This window comes from Lutra lutra, chromosome 13 (genome assembly GCF_902655055.1).
Source record: "Lutra lutra chromosome 13, mLutLut1.2, whole genome shotgun sequence".
Classification (NCBI taxonomy): Eukaryota; Metazoa; Chordata; class Mammalia; order Carnivora; family Mustelidae; genus Lutra; species Lutra lutra.
This window is the reverse complement of record NC_062290.1, coordinates 9,158,707-9,184,740: the sequence shown is the minus strand read 5'-3', so window position 1 is coordinate 9,184,740 and position 26,034 is coordinate 9,158,707. Positions and strand designations below refer to the sequence as shown.

General features: G+C 39.4%; 1 long non-coding RNA gene across 1 annotated transcript in view; it reads left to right on the top strand.

The window, feature by feature from the left end:
• LOC125083808 (uncharacterized) overlaps nt 1-26,034 on the top strand; it is a 208,333-nt gene that overhangs the window by 53,152 nt on the left and 129,147 nt on the right. The gene's annotated exons all lie outside the window — the stretch shown is intronic.

Genomic DNA, 26,034 nt, shown 5'->3' with positions numbered 1-26,034 from the left:
TTTTAGGGGCAGTGTCTTCCCACTTGACCTACTTCCTGATAATGGTTTTAGCGTTCCTCGATTTCTGATTATGTTTCTTTCTTCCATATTTTATTGTCGTGATGGACCATGTATAGAGAGGATAGTGTTTGCTTCCACAGCTCATTACCCTGAGCAATAACTCCCGGACCCCATTCTGTTGGTGCTGATGTTCTCAGGTTCAAAGGGAAGCATAACAGTAATGTGAGCATCGAAACAAGTATGACTGAGGCATCTTGCACAGGGCATAGAGACAGCTGTGGACACTAAGTGAAACTTGGAAGTGTTTCTGATATATTTATCTGGGGCTTCTCGTGTGACACTAACTCATATATTGTCGGATCAGTCATTGGTTCTCAGGAACCGAAAACTGTATGTCAGAACAAAGCCATGAATAAATGTAGGATTTTTAGGTTGATGCATAATATCAATTAAAATGATAGGGAGCAGCACTTTTCATATAGTGCGCTATAATTAATATCATTAGATGTAATAGACAGTTGCTGGAGGAGTGTTTCAAAAGACGCATTGGAGCAACTTTACTGCATAGACCATGATGGTAGGTAGGGGGGTAATTCAGAGAAACAGACGGCATGATCACCCTGTGCTCTCAGCCAGACTAGGCTGCTATAACAGGAAAGTCCCCAAATACTGTGGCGGGAGGAAAACAGATGCTTATTTCGTTCTCAAATAATTCAGAGGCGAGTGATCCAGCTGGGCAAGGAAGCTCTCCCTCACAGAGGCATTCGGGGACCGAGGTTCTTGCTGTCACTGTGTTCAGCCATCACTAAGAACATTGTCCCCACGGGCATGGTTGAAGCTTGAATATAGGCACGTCACGATCCAGCTCACGCCACAGGGAGGGAAATTAGGGATAAACACATACCCACTAGTTCAATCAGATCTGGAAATTGCAGAATCACATGAACTCACTAACCATTGGCAAAGCACGAATCAAAGAGATTCATGTGATCCCAGGAAAGGAAGCCAGGAAATCCAGCCTCTCCACAAACCCAACTTCTACTTTCTAACTGCGGGGGAAGCAGAGACTAGGTTTTGGTAGATAGCTATCCGTCTCCGGTGACTTTTATTGTGGAATCATAAACACTAACATCTAAAAATGTCTTAGGAATTGTCTAGGGATTCATAGGCTTTGCTTTGTCTTGTTCAACCCTCATAATGACCCTATAAATGAGGTACTGCTGGCCCAGATCCACAGATGGAAGACTCCGTGCCCTGCCTGTGTTCTCACACCCAGGAAATGTAGAGCTGGAGTTTGTCCCCAGGCAGTCTGCTTTGAAAGCTCTTGATCCTTTGACGCTTCTTATATGGTGGCTTGAGACCGTCATGATAACAACAAAAACAAAACAAAACAAACAAACAAAAAAACAAGTGCTTAATGATTTCCTGCTGGCATTTTCAAATCTATTATCTTCCTTGAAATTCACAAGCACAGCTACAGTCTGTCCTTTTATAAATGATGAAATGGATCAAGAAAAGTTAAGTGATTGATTAAGCACCCGTAAGTTTGTTAGTAGTGATTGGAAGCAGAACTCAGAACTCCAGATGTGCATTTGAGTCTCCCCTTCCCCCCGTAAACTATATTAACTCAATAAATACTTGTGAAATGGACAGTGAAAGAATCAAGTTGGATTAACTCTTACTAAGCTGAACCAGATTCTCCAGTTGAGGAGATGGGATGTTAGCTTAGTAGAATGAGATTATGCTAACTGAGTTTAGAATATTGTGATCCTTCATGGAAACTGGTTATAGAAACTTCTGCAGATCAATTCCTTTTTTTTTTTTTAAGATTTTATTTATTTACTTGACAGAGATCACAAGTAGGCAGAGAGACAGGCAGAGAGAGAGAGAGGAAGGGAAGCAGGCTCCCCGCTGAGCAGAAAGACCGATTCGGGGCTCAATCCCAGGACCCTGGGATCATGACCTGAGCCAAAGGCAGAGGCTTTAACCCACTGAGCCACCCAGGTGCCCCGTGCAGATCAGTTCTTTATGAATATGAGACAGTGCTCCATTTCCCAGATTATGATTTCTGTTATTTTCAAATACAGTTTTGTATTCACGTGATAGGTCCCATTGCAACTACATTGGAGTGGTTCTTAACGCCAGAGACATATTTCTGGCCACTTGGGGGCTGACTCATGAGGGAAAATTATTCCATGTTGTGGCAAACGTCATCATTCATTCTCTCACTTGAGGTGATGAGTCATAAATTGGGTAGGGATCTGAAATGAATACAGAGTGTATGTGTGAGAACTCACACAACTCATACATTTGGTGTCCAGAGAGACAAGAGAATGCAAACAAGAATACTTACCAGGACCTGCTATAGTTGAACTCAGAGGGTCTAACACATAGAGCGAAACCAGGGACCCTCTTCCCCGCTCCCTCTTCTTTAAAATTATCAGGACTTTACTTGGTTTGGGGATGGAAAGAGGGAACGATTACATGAGTGTTTCATGTGTATGTTTGGTATGGAAATTTGGAATGGAAAAATGAGCTACAACATACTAAATGTTACTGCTTTCAGAGAAGACACATTCTTTGAACCACCTTTGGGTCTAAACTTTGCCAGGTAGAGAGTATTGGAGCATATTTGCACAAGTATGTTGGAAAACGCCTTGGATGACATTGTATGGCACAACAGCATTCTGTACTGTTGGAGGGCCAAGAGGATGGGCGCGCTCAAGCCGTGACCGGGGCCCATGCACTTGGAGGGATGTGTGGTAAGCCTTTCATGTGCTGCTCACAGCAGGGCCCGGGGGTGGGAAGAAGAAGAAGACCGATTTCCTAATGGGGCTCAGACTGCTGGAAAAATCCCATTAACATGTGTGAAGAGCTTATTGAATTCAATTATCCAAGCTTCTTTGGGCCTTAGGAAGACCTGTAGTGAAGCTGGCTAAAGCTGTGGGCGATGGGGAGGACGGATGTGCTCTGTTTCAGTATATCACCTGGAAACTTTTCCTGGAGGGGCTGGATAGAAAAAGCAAGCCGTCTGTCTGCTGGGCCTGAAATTGGTACCAGGAAAGGAAACTGTATCCCGGGTCGTTGTTGAAGACACTTGGCACAAGGATCATCTAGCTCCTCCCATGTGGGCCTAAAAACAGACACAATTTCAGAAATGCATTAAGATAATGTGCAATGCCACAGCACCTCAGCAGAACCCAGAAAACAACATACAGGTTTTGTCCTTGTCCTCCAGATAGAGATTTGGAGGTCTGTTTAGTGGGTTGAACTGGAAGGATTTGTTGCCCGTCTCTTTGTGCCATTGAGTCATTGCCATTTATTCTTTTTTTTTTTAAAGATTTTATTAATTTATTTGACAGACAGAGATCACAAGTAGGCAGAGAGGCAGGCAGAGAGAGAGAGAGGAGGAAGCAGGCTCCCCGCTAAGCAGATAGCCCCATGTGGGGCTCGATCCCAGGACCTTGGGATCATGACCTGAGCCGAAGGCAGAGGCTTTAACCCACTGAGCCACCCAGGTGCCCCGTCATTTATTCTTTTTATAGAGATAGTCCCCTGTCTCCATTAACAAGGATGCATGGGGATACATCAAAAGGTTGGGTGGAGACATAGGGACAGAGTCTGGGCAGGCTAATTACTGGGAGGTGTGGAGCCTTTACATTTTTTAACAAACATTAAGAGAGAAAACTGGCATAGTCTGGAGAAGGGTGGGGGGGAGGTTCTGACTGATTGACCAGCAGCCAGTAGCCCCTCGGCGGTCTGGGAGACCCCCTCCAGCTCTGGGAGAACCTCCACACCCCACCCAGCAAAATGGCAGCTCTGCAGAAGACAATGTACCCTCTTTAGAAGGCGGGGTGGTGACCGCTTGGTCTCCTAGCACATCTGTGGCAGGCTCTTACTATCTCCCCTCTTTTCAGCAGGTTAAAAAATGCACATATGGTGCTTCTCCTGACAGGTGCTCTGATAAGTCTTCATGTTTTTATCTAGTGCGTTATTTGCCCAGTGATAACTTAGTGTTCCTTAAGTAACCAGCTGGTTTCCCTGCTGACCTGTTTCTTAGAAGGATTTGGCCTACAAATTCTATCATGTATGTAATATTTTAAAATTTTCAGTTTTCAGACATGCTTTGCCCATTCTCATTTGGCTCACAGTTACTTAAGGCTTGTTTACAGTTCATAGGTATAGAGAATGGGGCTCAGAGCTGGGACTCCCAGGTGTGCAGCGAAGCGGAAAAGGAGGCGGGCGGGGGTGGGAGGGGGGCTGCGGGGGAGGAAGCCTGTGTAATCCCCTCAACCACCAGAGGGCCATCAGGGGCATCTGGCAAAATGCTTTGTTTCATCTGCAAACATGGAAAAAAATATCCAGAAACCGGAAAAGTGGACAAAGGAGGGTTGAAGGCAGTAAGAGGCAAGGTGTGGGTATATTTTGGGGCTCCTTGAATATTGAGAGGAGAAAAAAAATGGTCAAAGACCAGAGTTTTTCAGGATATTTTTCTTATCAGGGCATGTGCTTATCAGGTATGCCTCAGAGACAGCAGGACAAGCACAAGCTTTGTGCTTCCACCTTTGCATGGCTGTTGGGGAATGGAGGAAACACTGAGGGGAGGCCACAGGGACCCCCTTGCAAAATAAAGACGTGAACTGAGGACGGATGTGACTAGGACCAGACAGACTCCTGGTCACCCAGATCCTCCCGGTCAGGCGTGAGAGGTCCTGGTTGGCAGCTTCAGTCTGTTATTCAAGCTGAGCCTTGTTACTTTACTTGCAGTCAGGACACAGTCCCCTGAAGCACGGGGCTCACTGCTGAGAGAGAAAGGAAGATGAAGTTTCCTGAATGCCCGCCCTGGATGGCCTCTGCAGGGGCAGTGGGCCACAGAATTCAGAGTTCTCAGGTCATTTCGCTGTGTGTTCCTTACAAATACATCTTAGGTGAGGAGGTGAGCTCCTTGAGGGAAAGGACAATGTTGAGTTCTGAAATCCAAATAAATCACACAGAAGTATTGTGTTTAATAACCACACACCTGGATTTTCTGAGAGAGTCCTAATTCCAAGTCTCTGCCCTGTTGTCTTGATTCAACATCAAGAGTTCCAAAAATGCCATCATGTGGTTGGCCATCTTAAAATAAGAAATACTGACAGAGCGCCCACCCACTATAAGCCAGAGTCTCAGCTTAGAGTCTAGAGGGCTAGGCAGGCCTGGAGACAAAGAATTACAAAAGGATCTGGTAGGTCTGTGATTGTGGGGCATAGCCAGTCTCTGGGAGAACCAGGGAGCATGGCCCTAATGCAGGCTTGAAGGCGGGAAGTCTGTCTACAGAAAGTAGTGTCTAAGTTGAGCTGTCCAGGACCATTGGCTGATGGCCAGACGGAAAGACGTAAGATAGATCCTTACATAGAGCAGGTGAGGCATGGGAAAAGTCCGAGATCCCAGATCGGAGTGTGCTCGGGAGATCAAAGTTTCGTTGGATTTTATAAAAAAATGCTTAGGTCTGGAAGGGGGTGTGCACGGATGGGGCTACTGAAAATAAATTTGGGCTGGTGAGCCATGAGGGTAAGAATGTTTATGCTGAGATCAATGCTCAAATTCATATTTTACTAATCTTTGTGACTGACTCTGGAGGACAGAATAAGGCAAGTCAAGAGGCCCAGATACGATCAGGAGACGGGTGCAGGAATACAGGTGAGAAGGAAAGAGAGGCAGACCTAAAGTTTCATGTTTGGGATGCAAAATGAGAAAGACGTGACATGCAAGGGCTCTGTAGGACTTAGTGCTCCCTTCCTTGTCTCTTCCCTATTTCTTTGCTTTTTTTTTTTTCTTCCTCAACTTCTGAGTCATGCTGAGATAAAGAACACAAGAAGAGCAAGTTGGGAAGAGGAAGTCATTAGTCTTGGATATGCTAAGTGTGAGGAGCCTCTGTGATACCCAGGAGGTGATGTCCCATCCGTAGGGATTTGGGACCCAGAGGAGAGTCAGCCTACACGATACCCATTTATCTAGGGGTCATGGGCCTTCAGGCAGTAGCTGATGTGGTGAGCATGGGTGGATGAACTTTCCAGGGAACGATGGTGGCAGGAGAAGAGAACAGAGCCAGTGACAGACACCATGGGCATACCACTGTCAAGGATTGCCTGGATGAATGGGCTGGTGCACACAGGAAGGCTAGAGGGACTCAGGACTAGGAGGCCAAGAGAGGACAGAATTTCATAAAGGAAGGGCTTAGGAATGTCCATGTGCTTCACAGAAGTCAAGGATGTAAGGATTTAAGTAGCGGCCATTCGATTTATCACTCAGGAGATAAGTGCCAATTTCTCTCTGAAGTCTAGAAATGGTGTGAAACTGTCAGGTGATGTGTGTCAGTTTTCTGATACATAGACTTCCCAGCAAGCACATTCTAGATTGTTTATGTGTCTCTCCCACATGCCAAATGTGTCCTTATCCTTGGTCTTTGCTGCCACTTACTCACCTGCCTGAGGTGTCCTTTCCCTCTTCTCTTTGATGATCTTCCTCTGCCCTCTTCTCAAGGCTTGGCTCAATTCGTAATCACTCTGTCTTCCCTACTCCCTCCTCCTCTGCCAACCATCTCTGTGCTCAGTCCTGGCATACTTGTCTGTTAGCCTTTCTGTGCTCGGTCCCCCGTCCAGGGCCCCTATAATGTCATAATCTATTTGAGGACAAATTCCATTTGTTGCAAATATTTCAAAACAGGAAAACAGGGAATTGTGCACATGAAATCAGCACACATGGACATTTCATTTCATTTTTTTTTTAAGATTTTATTTATTTATTTGACAGACAGAGATCACAAGTAGGCAGAGAGGCAGGCAGAGAGAGAGGGGGAAGCAGGCTCCCCGCTGAGCAGAGAGCCCGATGCGGGGCTCGATCCCAGGACCCTGGGATCATGACCTGAGCCAAAGGCAGAGGCTTTAACCCACTGAGCCACCCAGGCACCCCTCATGGACATGCCTTGAGGACTGACTCCACAATTACATCTTGTCCAAAAAGAAGATGAACCAAAATAAAGAACTCAGGAACTAGGGATGCCGGGCTGGCTCAGTGGGTTAAATGTCTGCATTCAGCTCAACTCATGGTCCTGGGATTGCGCCCCATGTTGGGCTCCCTGCTCAGTGGGGAGTCTGCTTCTCCCTCTCCTCCTTCCCCTCCCCAGGCTCATGTTCTCTCTCACTCTTTCTCTCTCACAAGAAATAAATAAAATCTTTAAAAAACCCCTCAGGAACTAGAAAGTACCTGGTAAATCTAAACATAAAATTAATAATGAATACAGAGTTGCAACTTAGTAACTTGATCAAATGTACGTAGAGAACAGAATGGAAAAGTTACACCCTAGTAGAGTAGGTGTTCATTATGGAGAGAACCCAGAAGGGCTGAAAGAAACAGAAACACGTTAATTGTGCTACAGTGGGGGGGATAGTAGTTTCTAAAATACTTCTCTGAAGTTCAGAAAGAAATTATGAAAACCTTTAAGAAATAAGAGTATTATGACTTCTCTCTGTCAAATAAATAAATAAAATCTTTAAAAAAAAACCAATCAAATGTGAGTTTAATAATTACTGAAAATTTGAAATAGTGATGAGTATTAATATTTTGAAATATTTACAAATGTAATATGGCATGAAATGTGTGCCACAGTTAATATTTTTTAAATTTATTTTTAACATACAGTGTATTATTAGTTTCAAGGGTAGAATTTAGTGATTCATCAGTTACATACAACACCCAGTGCTCATTACATCAAGTGTCCTCCTTTTAATGCGCATCACCCAGGAACCCCATGCCCCCACCCACCTTTCCTCCAGCAACCCTCAGTTTGTTTCCTAGAGTTAAGAGTCTTTTTTTTTTTTTAAGATTTTATTTGTTTACTTGACAGAGAGCACAAGTAGGCAGAGAGGCAGGCAGATAGAGAGGGCGAAGTAGGCTCCCCACTGAGCAGAGAGCCCGGTGCGGGGCTTGATCCCAGGACCCTGAGATCATGACCTGAGCCAAAGGCAGAGGTCTTAACCCACTGAGCCACCCAGGTGCCCAAGTTAAGAGTCTTTTATGGTTTGCCTTCCTTTCTGTTTTTATCTTATTTTGTTTTTCCTTCCCTTCCCTTATGTTCATCTGTTCTGTTTCCTAAATTCTGCATATAAGTGAAATCGCACGGTATTCATCTTTCTTTGTATATTTTGCTTAGCATAGTATCTTCCAGTTCCATCCACATCATTGTAAATGGCAAGATTTCATTCTTTTTGATGGCTGAGTAATATTCCCTTGTAGATATATACCACTTCTTCTTTATCTATTCATCTGTCAATGGACAGCTGGGCTCTTTCCGTATTTTGGCTATGGTGGACATTGCTGCTATAAACATTGGGATGCATGTGCTCCTTTGAATCACTATGTTTGTTTCCTTTGGATAAATATGCCGTAGTACAATTGCAGATCATAGGACGGCTCTCTTTTTACCTTTCTGAGGAACCTCCGTACTGTTTTCCAGAGCAGTTACACCAGTCTGCATTCCCACCAACAGTGTAGGAGGGTTCCCCTTTCTCTTCATTATTGCCAACATCTGTTGTCACCTGACTTGTTAATTTTAGCCATCACAGGTACTATTAATACTATGGATTGTGGTCTGCATCCATAGTGGAAGGAAATGCTAGGTTTTAGTTGGAGGTTAACAAAACTGAAGATGCCATTTTTTTCTTAAGTTCACAGGCCATCTAAATTCTTTCTTTCCATTGATTTCCAGGATTCCTTAGACCTCCATATTAAGAAACTCTCTTCCAATGCTAATATAACTCAGAATCTCATAATTATTTAATCTTAAAAAAATGAATCAATGAAATTATTTTTTTCCTTTGTCCTTAAATAGTGGTGAAACAAATCACTTTTTTTTTGGTCATGTTCATTTGCTAATGAGTGACTTATAGAGAACAGTAACGGTTTTAAGTGTTCTTATCTAATTTTCTCAGCACCACTTATTAAAGAGACTGTCTTTTTCCATTGGATATTTTTTCCTGATTTGTCAAAGATTAGTTGACCATAGAGTTGAGGGGCCATTTCTGGAGTCTCTATTCTGTTTCAGAGGGGAGGGAGGTAGGGGGATGGGGTAGCTGGGTGATGGGTACTAAGGAGGGCACGTGTTGTGATGAACACTGGGGGTTATATGCAAATAATGAAGCATTGAACATTAGTACATCAAAAACTAATGATGCGCTATACAGTGGCTAACTGAACATAATTAAAAAATAAAATAAATGTTCTTATCTCAGTATATTTAGATTAGGAAAAGAAAGAGAAAAGGCAAGGGGAGAACTTTGTCTTTAGGTTGAATTGCATTGGGTAAATGTGGGTATTAGCAGTAAAGTAATCAGCCTTGCCTTGGACACAATGCATTCTTTCTGGCTTCTTTGTGCTTCCTAGCTCTAGGTTAGCTGAGTAGGAAATTCCCAAAGACTTTTACTTACGGGGATTCAAATCCCTTGGGACACTGAGCCATTTAAGCACAAAAAAAATTTGGAAGTAATACATGAATTACCAATTTGCCTAGGGAAACTGTTGAACTTTTTCCAGTAGAGGAAGTCCCACAAGCTCAAACCAGAGCTTTGCTCTTACTGAGGTTACCCCTTTAGAGATAGATAAATAGAAGTAAAGACAAGGCTGAGGAAAGTAAGGTAGATTTTGGCAAAATTACACCCTCCCAGGATGAGAGCCAAGACAGACATTTACATTCATTCATAGCTAGGACTCTCTGCAGGATGTGGGATAAAAAGAATTTGACTGCTTGTCCAATGTACCTGACCAGTCTCCATCCAGACATTTTTGAGGTTCACTTGAACTTGACTGTGTCCTCATACTTTCAGGGCCACTCCAACTTCCTCTTAATATCAGCCAATGAGTCTAAAAGGTATCATTTTCTTCTTTGTTTCCCAAGTGGCCTACATATGCTGTTCACCCTTACACTCCCATGTTGAGCTTGCTCTATCAATCAAAGATTGACTTTTTCCCATAATACAGCCTCCTTGGGTGGTCATTGGCCTCCAGATTTCTATAGAATGAGGAGGAGAAATTACTCAGCACATGTGGAATTCTCTGAAGAACATTAATGGGAAGATTTCTAGGATAGAAAGCGATGGTCCTTTTTTTCCTGTAGGTCCCATGAAAGTGCCACTTGGAGGCACTTTATTAAGTAGTGGAATCAGACAATAAATTCATTTTTTAAATAAATCAATCTATTGTAGCTCAGGCAGTAGGTACCATGTACTTTGTAGACAAAGATATCTGTCCAGGAATTTGTTTTCACATACTCATCTCCAACAACAAGAATCAAAGATGCCCCTAGATGCCAAGCACTGTGTGTTATGATAGTCTTCTGTCAAAGCAATAATCAATTGCTTGTAGTCAATGAAATATAATGTATAGATTACTCCTTTTTGTAAGGTTTTATTTATTTGAGAGAGGGAGAGATGATGAGCAGGTGGGAGGGGCAGAGGGAGAGGGAGAAGCAGATTCCCCACTGAGCAGGCACTGGACATGGGACTCAATCCCAGGAACCTGAGATCATGACCTGAGCCGAAGGTAGACACTCAGCCAACTGAGCCACCCAGGTGCCCCTGTTTAGTACTACTCTTAAGTTTAGGAGTAGCTAGCATCTTCTGCATGTATGAGAGATCACAAACTTTCCAAAAACAAAGGCAGCCGTGGGAGATGCTGAATTCACAAGCACATCACTAGACTTTTCTTTAGAGATAGGTACATTAGCTGTGTCTCCTGGTGAGTGAGGGTAAGCTGTGAAGGGAGAAGCACACTTATTTTTCATGAAGTAAACTGGAGATAAAGTCAATTAATGAGAAAGTAGAACTTCTTTGAGGAAGAAAGAAGGGAAAGCAGAAGAAATGATGACTCCATAACAAGATGAGATTGGCAAGCACTACCCTCATGCAAGGGTTGGCCAGCTTTGCTTGGGGGCAAGGAATGGTATCTTCTGAGTTAGCAAACAGTTTGTAGGAGGAGGTACATATTTAAATTAAAATCCTTTGTAAGTTATGTCAGTTTTTGACTCTCAGTCTTCAGTGTTGTTGTGATGATATTTTTTAGATAAGATTAGCATTTAAATCAGTAGACTTTGAGTAAAGCAGATTGCCCTCTATAATAAGTGTGGGCCTCATCCAAACAGTTGAAGGCCTTAAGAAAAAGACTGACTTCCCCTGAGGAAGAGGAAACTCTGCCAGAAGACTGTCTTCAGACTTGAACTGCAGCATCAACCCCCTCCTGGGCCTTTAGCCTGCCAGCCTACTCTGTAGATTTTGAGGATTTGCTAATTCTTTGAAATAAACCTCTCTCTATACACACACACACACACACACACACACACACACACACACACACACACACACATTCCCTATTGGTTCTGTTTTCTCCTTTTCTAGAGAGCCCTGACTATTCTAAGTTCTTACTAGAGTCTCTTTCAAAAGGAGAGAAGAGGTATAGGTTCCCAACTCCAGAAGGTACACTTGGGAGGTTCTCATTGGCCCTTTTGTATCTGAAGGCTAAAACAGGAAGTGGCCTTGACCCACAATGAGCCAGATTAGGCAGAGACTGTTAACTGGTAGTAGTCTTAGCACGAGCTGATCTCATGTTCCAATGCTAGGTTTGGCCCAGGAAGTAGAGGTGCATAGACATGGAGTTGGGGGGCACGTGGTGGGATGGTACCTGGTGATACCACCTACTACTCCTTATTATTGCTGTCAACTGTTTACCCTTGGCTCATGCCACCCTACTTCCTTCCTTAGTTCCTTGAAAACTTTGGCTGCTGGCCCTAATTCTATCATCATTTTTCATGACTTCATCATGTAGAACAGATGACCCATCTAACACTCTGGCCTCTCTTTCCTTTACTTCCTCATTTCCAGCAACACATTATTTTCCACCATACTGCAGCCAAGTTTCATCTTAGACCTTGTCATCACCAGTAACTGCTCCAGTTCCAAAGTCTCAGTTTCAAAATCCACCCACCCCATATACCATTTCCTGTACTTCTAGCTTACGTGCTCTGATACCTCCCTGCCACAGGTATTTGACCGGGGATCCCACAAATTCCTTAATCCACTGCTTTCTTATGACCTATCAACACCTTCCTGTTTTGTCTGACCCCCTCCTTATTCAGCTTATCATCACATGACCCATCATTCTACTATCACCATCAGCAAAGCCTTCAGCTAGGTCTAGGCAGACTGCATGGGCCTCATTGGTCCCTTGAACCTGTGGATTCTTAAAGGACTAGGCCCTCAGTAAATTATTAGGACAAATGATGAGGGAGTAAGGACATTTAAAAATCTTGAGGGGATTGGAAACTGATTTGTCAGCTTGTAAAATAAAGTTATTTCTTTTGAGTTTATTAGGTTTGAGGATTCTTATAGGTGGCAAGGATTAACCTTGGCTTTCTGAATCCCCCTGAATGAAGCAACCTCATGTAATCACCAGCTCTGAAAGCCTTTTACTTGATCTGATTTTCAACAGGTGGAGATTTTCTTCTGTAGCACTTAGGTAACTTTGGGGGCTTGCTGGTTTCTTGTATAACATCGAGCAAAGAGACCCATTATCACAGATTTTCTGGTTGCTGATGGTCCAGTTCTAAAATAATCTGGTCATACTAATGCCCCGGGGGTTGGTGGTTTGAATAATCTTTAAATTTTCTACTCATGTAGGCAAACCAGCACCCACATTTGACTATTAAAGTTAATTAAAATGAGATAAAATACAAAATTTTGTTTCTCCGACTAGCCATAATTCCTCATGCTCAATGGCTATATACAGCTAGTGACTACCATGTTGAGTAGTGCAAAGAACATTTCCATCATCACAAAATGCTCTATTGGGTGGCATTGTTTTAGATCAGGGGTGGCAAACTACAGCCTTGGGCCAAATCTGGTCCTTGGCTTGTTTTTATACAATGTATGAGCTAAGAATATTTTTTTACATTTTTAAAAGATTATAAATGTAAACAAAGAATATGTAAGTAGGACTGTGTGCAGTGTGCAAAGCCTAAAATATTCATTATCTGGCCTTTGACAAAAGAAGTTGTTAACCTTGTCTTAGGTGACAAATTACTTCAATGTTTATATTTTTGTAATGTATTGTGGAATGTAACTCCTTGTGATCAAGAATCATATTTTTAAGGTGTTACTGTATGCAATCCAATACATGGCTTAAGTCTATTGAGTGTTAAACATATTATTGAAATATTTTTCAGCACTAGTTGTTCGAAGTTGTAGATGAATGAGACATTCAAAAAAGATGAAGTTCATAGTTTAGTGGAGTAGGTAGGCCTGTAAAGTCTTAGCTATAAAATTAATGAGATGCTACTAATAATGGTGTTAAAAATGGTAGTGTTAGAGTATAGAGGGCGACGAATTCTGAATATAGCTATGTGTGGCTGGGGAGTAAAGAATGCAGCATGTAAGTGGGACTTTGAAGGATGAGTAGGAGATAAATAGACAGAGAGGCAGGGAAAGGCAGTCCAGGTTCTAGAAACAACAGAAGCACACATGTAGAACAGTGAAAACAAAACACAAGGTGAATTTGAAGAAACGTCAGGTAGCCAAATGGGAGATTTATTACTAAGATGGGGGGTAAGCATTGTACCAGGAAACAAGCAGAGGAGGTTGGAATTTGTTGAGAGGTGCTGGTTTTCTATCACTAATCAGTGAGTGGGCAGCCTGTCATGGATTCTCAGAAAAAAGCCCTACTCTGTTGAGTGCCTTTTAGGAAAATGCTATAACCATCTTTATGCCTATTGGTGTGGCTTCTACACTTACCGGATATGACAAAGGGCTTTGAAGCTACTAAAATGATGGACTTGGGGATATTTATAGCAATGGGAAATTGACAAAGCATCCCTAGGGATTTAGCTTGACTCAGAACTTTTCTGTTTCCATACTGCTTTGTTCCAACAAGTCTTGTTTATTGGGAAGAGTGGATGGAGAAGGTGGTCACAAGCAACCAGTTTTCCAGGTACACCTATAACAATGTACAATATGCTTGAGATTGCAGGGAAGAAAACCAGAAGAGTTTTTCCTTTGTATACACAGCTCTTATAGAGCTCATTGTTGAATTCCTGGGAAACCAGGCAGGGTGATAGAACCAGTGTGAGAATCCTAATACTATATAACACCATGGGACTGCATCTAATGAACTTTGGTTCCCAGTTCCATTTTCTGGAATTTTTTGATCATGAGTATCTGACAAATGGCTTAGCTGAATTCTCTGAAATTCTCGTATTTGGTTTCTGGAAATGAATCAAGTGTTCTGTAAGCTTCTTAAATAACACCCATGGCTGATATAAAACTTCTGAGAAGGAGTTTGGATCTTCCTGTTTTCCACGTGATGACATTCAGTGTTTCATCATTAGCTGTGCTTGTTCAATGCTTTCGTTTTATTTAGATATCAAAATTCATTTAATCAAGAGACCATTCTTTTCTAACTAATGGCTGTAAGTGCCAGACACAGAATAGATTGTGCCAAGTTTAGAACCTATTCAAAATTCATGGATATGACATTTCAGCCTGAACTCAAACCTATTGGTGTCTCAGTTAATTTTTATTTGGCAAGGAATAATTTCCAGGTTTCAAAAAGGGAAAACAAAACAAAAGAAACCTTCTGTGGAAGCATATTTTAAGGCTTCTTGGATACAATATACCATTTAGGAAAAAAAAATACTGATGTTTTAAAAGAAGGCCAATCAGAACCACATGGATTAAATTGTCGTCAAAGAAAAAAAAAGTTTTAAATAGTAAGAGGGACTAGGACTTTGGAAAAACCTGATGATGTTTTCAAGACCCCAAAGTTTGGGAAAAAAATGAATAAATCTTTAACATATCCTTAAGATAGATGTATTTTTATCTAAGCAAATTTAATCATCACTGATTTATCTCTTACTGCCTCAGCTTTGTGGATGAGGAACTTGAGATAGTAGGTCCCCAGGTCACAGCACATGGAGATCAAGGGTTTATCCATCAGCTGGTTGTATCACTCACTCTCGTCCTAGAATGTGGGAAGGTGAGGCAGGAGTAACAGTTTGCTGGTAAGTCTTAGATAGTGATCTAGTGTCATGATGAACTCCAGTCCTTTGGACAAGAGAAACATATTGGTCTTTCATAAAGCCAAAACTCAGGGCTGCACACTGACAGGGATTATATAATATTCTCTCTCTCCCTCTATGTAGGCACATTGCATTATAAATGCATATAATTTATGCATACTCAGCCAATAGTGCTGTCCAAAATTTATAATGAAAAGAGGGAGGTAGACAGAGACCAAAAGGTAACAGTAATTACAGGTGATTCCAGTTACCATTCTGCTCAGGTGAGCATGCGATGGAAGGCAAAGCCCATGTAACGTTCTTAATGAGATCTTCTTGCCACACAAAAAGTAACTCTGGTCATTACGTAAACAGATATGTGTTTGTGTGTGGAATGGCCCCTTAATGGAAGCAACTAGTACAACCTCAACTCAACCAAGGTAGTGGTGATTTCTTTTCTGAAGATAATCCTGAGAATGTACTGGAAAGTTGTCCATTTGCTTGCAGTGCAATCCTCTTCTAAGAATTTTCTAAGAGAAAATTTGATATTATACAAATTGTTTTTTTATGCCCTGATTTTAGGACTTCACCACTCTGTAAAATAGATTTCCACTATCATCAGCCTGCAAGAGTCTAGGACCTAAGAGAAGACCAAGAGTTTCCAAAAGGTAGGAAGTTCTATCAGTGACATAGTGCCATCAACCAATGTTAGTGTTGAATGGGAAACATTAAAGACAAAAAGAAGGAAGAGCCGGCTATCCAATAAACATTGGCAAGAGACAGGCTGGGCAGAATCCTGATTTTCTGTACTTGGAAAAAATACAAGGAGAAAGGAAAGAGGATTGTAACAGCAGGAAGGAAGTGACGGAGAGCCGCTCAGCAGAGGCTGGGAACAAGGGGAGGGTTCAGCACAGAGGAGTCACCATGTTGGACATGCATAGGATTTTTAAGTGTTTGACTCATAGTCATAGAAACCGCTGTCTGCTGGTTCTAATAGAAAATTACAGACCCTATATCTACTGAGGATCAGTTATGAAAGTAGGCAGTGACTTGTGTAGAATGAACACAGAGTTTGTTTCATTATGAACCTACCTCTTTTCATCTACACAATGGTGATGATAATGATGTTTAACCCATTGGATCATTAAAAGACTTAAATGAGATATGTCAAAGTACCAACATGATACTTGGAAAATGGAACGTAGAAAAGGCTACTCTTTACTTGGGGGCGTTTGGAAATCTCTAAATGTAGATTTATCTGTCAGATCCTCTAGGAACTTGTAATAAAACTCCATCTTCCTGGGTATAGAAAATAAGGGCTGGATGGGAGGCCTTGGAGTCAAATTGACTTGAACTTGAATCACTTCCATGTCTCTAGCCGCTTGATATCCTTGAAGTGACAGCTCAACTGACCTTTGGAGTTCTTGGGAAGATTAAATGAGGTGGCAAAGACATTGAAAGAACTAAATACACAGTTTTCACTTAGAATCTTAGTTCCTTTCTCCTTCACTCTATTTTTGTAGTATCTCAGATTTAGCATAATTAAAAACAAATTTTAGAATATTGTTTGTACGATGAAGTTCTGAATTGTGTTTTTTAACTGCTTAAATGACCTCAAATATTTCTAGTTAGCAACAATTTTTTTTTTTTAATTTATAGCAAGGTCTAAACATCTGACAATGTGATTCAAATATCTTTTTTGTTTTTTTACCTCTGAGGTTCAGTTCAACTATTTTATACAAACACACGCACACACATGCACAAGATACAAATTCTGTTACTCATGGATAAAGACAGTTATTTTTGTTAGATTTCTTGAGGTATAATTTACCCATAACACAGCTCATCAATTTAAAGTATGTGATTCAGTGAGTTTTGACAAATGTAGAAAGTTAGCTCACCACCTCTCCTATGAGGTTACAGAATATTTTCATCATTACCTGGTTCCTCCTTTGTAGTTACAGGCCTTCTACTACCTCCTGATCTCTGACAATCACTGTTTCTTTTCCCCCCTTTCTTTTCCTAGAGTTTCACCTTTTCTAAAATTTTAAACTAACGGTATCATACAGTATGTAGTCTTTTGTGTCTGGATTTTTTTCAACTTAGAATTATCTTTTTGAGATTCGTCCAGATTGCTGAAAGCATCATTAGTTTGTACCTTTTTACTGATGATGGGATGATCCCATTTGATCATGGCACCGTTGAGTATACACATTCACAAGTCGATGGCCATTTGAGTTTATTCCAGTGTCTTGGTATTGGAAATAAAACTGAGAATGCCATGCAGACACAAGTCTTTGTGTGAATGTATACATACATTTCTCTTGAGGAAACGCCTGCATGTGGAATTACTAGGTTTTATGGTAAGGTGTGCTTAAATTTGTAAGAAACTTTCAAATTATTTTCTAAATTGCTTTCCTGTTACTCATTCTCATTCGTAATGTAGACTATTTTCAGTTTCAGTTGCCCCTCGTTGTGACATTTGATAGTCAATATCTTAAATTTTAGCCATATCTAATGAATGGGTGTGGTATCTCATTATGGTTTTATTAGCATTTCCCTAATGACTAGTGATGTTTGGCATGTTTTCATATGCTTATTTGCCACCTGCTAATAAGACTATAGAGTGTCTGTTCAAATCTTTTGTCCAAATTTTTAATGAATTGTTTGTCTTATTATTAAGTTGTAAGAGATCTTTATAGATTCTGAATACAAGCGCTTTATAAAGTATATATATTTTGCAAACACCTATCTATTTAACTGGTCTACCATTTATTGTCTTAATATATTTGAAGAGTATACTTTCTAATTTTGATGAAGTATAATTCATTAACTTTTCTTTTATATTTCATGCTTTTTGTGTCCTGTTTAAGAAATCTCTGCCTAACCCAAAGTTTCACAGTTTTTTCTATTTTATTCTAGAAGTATTTTCTGTTTTCTTCTATAAATTTTGAGCTCTTAACTCTTTTATTTAGGTGTATGATCTATTCTGAGTTATTATATGAGGTGAAGTTTAATTTATTTTAATATAAAGGTACAGTCATTCCAATGCAATTTGTTGAAAACAAAATCCTTTTCCAGTTGACTTATTTTGGCACATTGCTAAATCCAGTTGTCAACATATGTGTGGATTTATATCTGGGCTTTCTGTTTTATTGATCTGTGTGCATTAGGCCAATACCATGCCATCTTACTTAATGTAGCTTTAGAGTTAAGTATTGAAAATCATGAGTCTTTCAACTTTATTTTTAATTTTAAAATTAGTTTTTCTATTCTGGATCCCTTGGGTTTCCATATGAGTTTTAGCATTAGCTTTCAAATCATTACAAAATATAGTTAGGATTTTGTTGAGCAATGCACTGAATCTATAGATCAATTTGGAGAAAACAGCAATCTTAAAAATAAAAAAAATCACCTGATAATGAAAATGATTTACCTCTGCATTTGTTTTCTTTAATTTTTCACAGCAATATTTTGTAATTTTCAATGACTATGACTTATACATATTTTATTAAATATATTCCTTTTATTTCATATTTAATTCTAATGTAAATGGTATTTCTTAAAATTCTAATTCTGATTATTTGTGGCTAATATGTAGAAGTTGTTAAATATTTATCTAGTACACTATAATCTTATGAACCTGACATTATTTCTGGGATCCTTTTTTGGAAATTCCTTAGGATTTTTTACATAGATAAATGTGTCCTCATGTGAACAAAGACAGTTTGAATTCTTCCTTTTCAGTATATATTCCATTTACATATCTATTGATTGATTGATTGATTGATTCATTCATTCATTCATTCATTCTTCCTTTATTGCTCTGGCCATAATTTAGAGCATAATGCTGAATGGTAATAATGAGAACAGACATCCTTCTCTTGTTCTTTATGTAAGAGGGAACACATTCAGTCTTTTCCATTAAGTATAATATTAACTGTAGGTTATTTGTGGATGCCCTTTATCAGATTGATAAAGTTCTCCTTTATTCCTATGCTGAAAAGGTTTTTTTTTTTTATCATTTAGAGTGTTTAATTTTTTCCAGTCCATTTTATGAATCTATTAGGTCATTTTTATGTATTTTCTTTTTATGATTCTTAATGTGGGGAATTATACGGATGGACTTCCAAATGTTAAACCTACCTTGAATTACTAGGATGGGCTCAGTTTGTTTAATTTTTGTTAAAAGTTTTTTGCCTATATATTCAAGAGGGATACTGTTCAGTTATTTTCCTGTAACTTCTTTGGTTTTGGTGTCAAGGCAATGGCGGTCTCATCAGTGAGTTGAAAAGATTTCCTTCTGTGGCATTTGCTAGAATATTTTGACTGAAATTTGCGTTTTTTCTTATTTAAATGTTTTAGATGATATACGAGTGAAGGCATCTGTGCTCAGAGTTTTCTTTTTGGGAAGTTTAAAAGTGATGAATTCAATTTCTTTATTAGGTGTAGACTTTTCAGGTTACCTTCTTGTTTTGTGTTGACCTTTGGTAGCTGGCATCTTTCAAGGAATTTGTCTGTTACATCAAGTTGCTGGGCTTCTTTTAAAAAATTGTTCATAATATTCCCTAATTAAAATTTTAACATACATAAAATGGATAGTGATGTCCTTTTTCTTGTTCCTGACATTTTTGATTTACATCTTCTGTTATTCATTATCAGCTTGCTAGAGGTTTATCCCGATCTTTAGAACCCAGTTTTTAATTCGTTAGTGTTATCTATTTTATCTTGTTTTCTATTTCATTGACTTCTGCTCTGCTTCTTAAAAGAATTTCCGTCTTCTGCTTACTTTGGGTTTACTAGCTGTTCTTTCTTATTGTGCTGCTGCTCATTGCTCTGTTTAGCTTTGTTAACTTTTGCTTTATGTATTTGGGTGGTTCTAAGTTGGACACATAAATATTTACAATTGTCATATTTTCTGGATGTCTTTTTTTTAAAGATTTTATTTATTTATTTGATAGACAGAGATCCAAGTAGGCAGAGAGGCAGGCATGGGGGGGCACCCCCCCCACCCACCCCGAGCAGAGAGCCTAATGCAGGGCTCAATCCCAGGACCCTGAGATCATGACCTGAGCTGAAGGCAGAGGCTGAACCCACTGAGCCACCCAGATGTCCCTCTTGATGTCTTTACTCACTTATTATATCATCACTATCATCACCTTTTTTGTCTGTTTTTATCATTTTTAGTTAAGGTCTATTGTATCTGATGTAAGTATAGCTTACAAAAAAAACCTTCCTTTTTTGGTTACCATTTGCTTGAAATGTTTTTGTTTGTTTGTTTGTTTGTTTGTTTCCCATCCCTTTGCTCTCAGTTTGTGTATGTTTCTTGTAGGTTAAAGTAAGTCTCTTAAAGACAACATATTGTTAGATCTTTTTAAAATTTTAAATCCATTCCACTAGTCTATGTCTTTTAATTTGATAATTTAATCCATTTGCATTTGAAGTGATATTGATGAGTAAGGACTTACTATAGCCACTTTTCTTCTTTTTTGCGAGAGATAAAGGGAGAGAGAGAGAGAAAGAACGAGAAAGAGAGGTCACACGCATGAGGGGGTGTGGAGCAGAGTGAGAGGGAGAGAGAATCTTAAGTAGGCTCCATGCTCAGCCCACATGGGGCTTAGTCTCACCACCCCAAGATTATGTCCTAAGCTCAAATCAAGAGATGGTCACTTAACCAACTGAGCCACCCAGGTGCCCTACTCTTGCCATTTTAAAAATGTATTTTCTGATTGTTTTGTAGATCCATTTTTCCTTGTTTCTTATCCTGCTGTCATGTGTGTGTGTGTGTATGTGTATGTGTTTTGAAGTCTTTTGGTAGCAGTATGTTTTGATTTCTTTATCATTTTCTTTTGTGTAATTATTATAGGATTCTCTATTGCAGCTAATATAAAATATTTTCAACTTAAAACCCTCTATTTTATTTTTTTATAACAACCTATTTTATTTTATTTTTTTTATAATTTTTTTTATTTTTTTCAGCATAACAGTATTCATTATTTTTGCACCACACCCAGTGCTCCATGCAATCCGTGCCCTCTACAATACCCACCACCTGGTGCCCCCAACCTCCCACCCCCCACCCCTTCAAAATTCTCAGATCTATAACAACCTATTTTAAACTAATAAAAACTTCACTCAAATTTGTAAATGTTATACTTTTACTTTCCCTCCCTCTCGCATTTTAATTTATTGTCTTTATAATTTACATATCTTTATATGGTGTGCTCAGTTGTTAGGTTGTTATTGTTACTTCTACTGTGTTCACTTCTAAAACTTCTAGAGTTGTAAGTGAATTATGCACCACTATTTTACAGCAGAATCTAACTATAACTATGTATTTACCATTACCTGTGAGATTTATGCTACCTTTTTATGTTTTTATGATGTTAATTAGCACTGTTTAACTTGTACTAAGAGAACTTCCTATAGTATTTGTTGTAAGGCAGGTCTGGTGTTACTGAACTCCCTCATCCTTTGTTTGTTCAGGAAAGCCTTCTTCCTTCCTTTGTTTCTGGCAGCTTTTTCAGGCTAGATTTCTTGGTTGATAGTTATTTTCTTTTATATATTTTGAATATGTCATTCCAGTCTCTTCTGGCCTGCAAAGTTTCTGTTGAGAAATCTGCTTGTAGTCTCACAAGGGTTACCTTAAATATAACTTCTCTTTTTTCTCTTGCTGCTCTGTCAATTCTTTCTTTGTCTGTAACTTTTGACACTGTAATGATAATGTGTCTTGGTGTAGTCCTGTTCAAGTTTAACCTGTTTGGGATCCTTTAGGCCTCATAGATTTTGGTATCTGTTTCCCTCCCCAGGTTTGCAAAGTTTTCAGCCATTATTTTTTGAAATATCCTTTCTGTTCCTTCCTCTCCTTCTGGAATTCCCATAATGTGAATAGTCTTTTATTTTGTCCCATATTTCATGTAGGCTTCTTTACTTTTTTCTTCATTCTTATTTCTTCTTACTCCTCTGACTGGCTAATTTCCAGTGTCCTATTTTCTAGGTCTCTGATTCTTTTTTCCATGTGGCTGAATCTACTTTTGAAACTCCTTATTGAATCCTTCAGCTTAGTTACTGTATTTTTCAACTCTAAGATTTCTGTTTGTTTTTAATGGTTGTTCTATCCTTAGTTTTTCTGTTTTTTTGGCACAAATTGAATATTTTTATAATTCCATTTTATTTCATTTGTTAGTTTATGGTATATATGTATATGTATAATATACATATGTATATGTATAAGTATGTATATATATATTTGTTAAATATATATGTATATTTTGGTATTATTTTTTAGTGGTTGGTCTGGGGTTTATATTATTTGTCTCCTGTTTAACATATTACATCACTTCACATCAGGGTAATAACCATACAAAAGTACATTTCTAGGGGTGCCTGGGTGGTTCAGTCCGTTAAGTGTCTGCTCTGCCTGGGGCCTGCTTCTCCTTGTCCCTCTGCCTGCCACTTCCTTGCTTGTGTGCATGCTCTCTCTCTCTGTCAAATAAATAAACAAAATCTTTAGAAAAAATTGGCTGTGATATGCCTTGCTGGGAATTTTCTTTATGTTTCTTCTGCTTGGAGTTTGTTGACTATTTTGGATCTGTGCATTTATGGTTTTCTTCAAATGTGGAAAAATGTAGGTCATCATTTATTCAAATATTTTTTCTTCCCTAACTTCCTTTGGCCTCCAGTTACACATTTGTTAGAATGTGTGTTATTGTCCCACAGGATTATTGATGTTCTGTTCAGCCTCTTTAATCTCTGTTTCATTGTGGATTGTTTCTATTGCTATGTCTTACCAACTTTTCCTCTATAGTGTTTAATATAATGGTAATTATATTTTATTGTTTATTTATTTCACATTTTAACCTATTGTATATATTATTTACAATATGTATATATAATATATTTTTTTATTTATGAAAATTTGGGGGGGGCTTTCTTATCTTATATTTCTCTGTTTAACACCTTTGGTCTGCCAACTCTATCACCTGTGTTATTTCTGGGCCTGTTTGTTGTTTGTTTCTCCTAATGTGGGTCATATTTTTATACTTCTTTATATATTGATAATATTTTGTGGGATGAAAAATGTCTGAATTTCATATGTTGGGTGCTATGTCTTTTGTATTCTTTTTAAATATTGTTGGAATTTGTTTTGAAACCCATTTATTTAGACTCAGTTTGATCCTCTTGAAACATGCTTTTTAACTTTCGTGCAGGATGAATTTGGCTCTACCACAGAAGAAACATCCCACTGAGGAACACATCTGTGTCCTTTAGGTTAGGAAGTGTTTTCATTTAGGGCTGTAGGAGTTAGAACTAGCTCACTGGTTTTCTGTGGGCTCCAGAGTCTTTTCCCTCCTCTTTTCCAGCGGTACTTCTGAACTCTTCTGGCAAAATTATATAATGCATGTTTTTCATAACATAACCATATACAGAAAACAGATATACTCAAATGTAGGAAGAATCTATAAAATAATTGGCCTGTGCTTTTAGAAGTGCTAAGGTCACAAAATACAGAGAAAAACGGAAGGACTTTTTCAGATGAAAAGAAAGTAAAGAAACAGGACAACTAAATGGAGTGAATGAGTAGATTGGATTTTGCATGGGGAAAAAAATTGAAGCAACTGTAAAATTTGGATATGATCTGTGGATTAGATAATAGTAATATAACACTCTTAAACTACACTGATTCTGATGATTGAACTGTGGTCAAATAAACAAATGTTCTTATTCTTAAGAAATGCATGCCAGGGCGCCTGGGTGGCTCAGTGGGTTAAGCCGCTGCCTTCGGCTCAGGTCATGATCTCAGGGTCCTGGGATCGAGTCCCACATCGGGCTCTCTGCTCAGCGGGAAGCCTGCTTCCCTCTCTCTCTGCCTGCCTCTCCATCTACTTGTGATCTCTCTCTGTCAAATAAAAAAAAAAAAAAAAAAAAAGAAATGCATGCCAAAGTAAGGGCACCTGTGTGGTGCAGTGGGTTGAGTGTCTGACTCTTGATTTCGGCTCAGGTGGTGATCTCAGGGTTGTGAGATTGAACCCTGCATTGGGTTCTGTGTTGGGTAAGGATCCTGCTTAGGATTTTCTCTCTCCCTCTCCCTCTGCCCCTCTGCCCCTGCATGCATGCACACTCTTTCTCTGCTCTCTATTAAAAAAGAAAGAAATACATGCCAAAATATTTAAGGTTATGGCAATGATTTATACAAGTTTCTTTTAAATGGTTTAAGAAATCAAACACACACACACACAGGCACACATACATAACACAAGCTAGCAAATGATGTTGCAAATGGAAGAAAATGTGATTATTGTTGAATCTGGAAGAGAGATACATAAATTCTTTGTATCTTCCTTACAGCTTATCTGAAAGCTTGAAATTATATGGAAAAAATTACCGAAAGTGAATTGGCTCAAACACAGAGGATTAAATTTCTTTTTATTACTAGGTGTACACTGCTTAACCTTTCGGGAGTTGATGGAGTCATTCTAAACATAGACAAAGTGGAATGATTTATAATTTTCTCCTGATTGCCCCATTTCCCCCCCTTTTTGAATCAAATTGAGCCACAACCCAGCAGCTTTCTGATGCCAGAACTGATATGATAGTAGCTTATCGTTGTCAGTCAAGGGGACAATTTGCCGCATGCCTCCCCGTCACTCCCCGTTACCAGTGGCATGAAACTGACACTGAAAGAGAAGAGGGCCCAAGAAATAGCAATCCTTTCTTCCTGCAGTCATTCATCATAAGCTTTAGTAGCAGAATGTTCCCAAAGTCTTAGTGTAGCCTCATGAAACCAGAGCTGACTTCTTGCTAAATTCCAATATTAGTCACAGTTCTGTGGTCACGGTGCCTTTTTTTTTTTTTTTTTTAATTTTGTTCTGTTTTTTGCTTGTTTAATTCAAAAAAAATTTCTCGTGATGGAAACACTTTATTTTGGGTGGAGCCAGTAAAGCTTGGGGCCAGGGGAGAAGAAGAAAGAAGGGTGGTTTGTCATCCTCCATTACAGGTGACCACAGAAGGCACTAGCAGAGAAGAAAACCTTTCCGAAAGCAGTGGTCATTGTCAGACTCAGTCAAGCGGGAACAATGTGGGCAGTGTTACAAGTGAATGAAAACTTTTCAGCAAGGGCGTGTGTAGGTGTGTGGTGAGGGCACCATATGAAAATTAAAACAACCCACCGTGAGTTGCTTATGGCTTCACTCACCTCGTTCTTGTTACAGATAGCCCCACGGACCTCCTTGTCTTTGCTTGTTAACAGAGAAAAATGCATCTGATCTCCGTGTCTTGTCCAGATGATTAATGGGGACGTGACTGCAGGGATAAATACTATTTCCTTTCATGCATCCTTGGCATCAAGTACCACCTGCTCAGTTACCAAGGAGTGTCCTCTTACAATCAGTAGATGAAGTTGGGGTGAACCAGAGTGAGCGTCCAAGACTAATGGTAGTGTTTAACAAGGCAGGAAGCTGAGTTGTAAGGAGGACACTGGAGGGTCGTGTGTTTGGTTTCTTTGATCAGTTTCAATATGGCCAGGTGTCAGTACCCACCCGGGGTTCCGTGAAAACTGTCCCCCCTCATATAACAACTTTTTCCCTAGGAGAAACCTGAAAAGTTTCAGATACATGGATAGTATGACTTTTCCCAGGGCTGGTCCTAAGTGAAATTACTCTCTCATGTTGTGTCCCTGTGCTCCAGTTGTCCTTTTAGGGATTCTTGTCTCACCCCTTCACTTCCCCTAAAATCAGTCGTGTTAGAAAACATAACGTGATACTTAAGATTATGAGTCTCGGAACACTGGAAAAAATAAAATAAAGTTAAGATGTTAAAAAAAAATAAATAAAAGAAAAAAAAAGATTGAGGTTTGGACAGGTGAAGATTTAAAGGGAAGTGGATGAGTACAGACCTGATGATTGTAAATGATTTAAATAGTCTCTTGTCTATCTACAAACCTTCTACAAGCATTATTG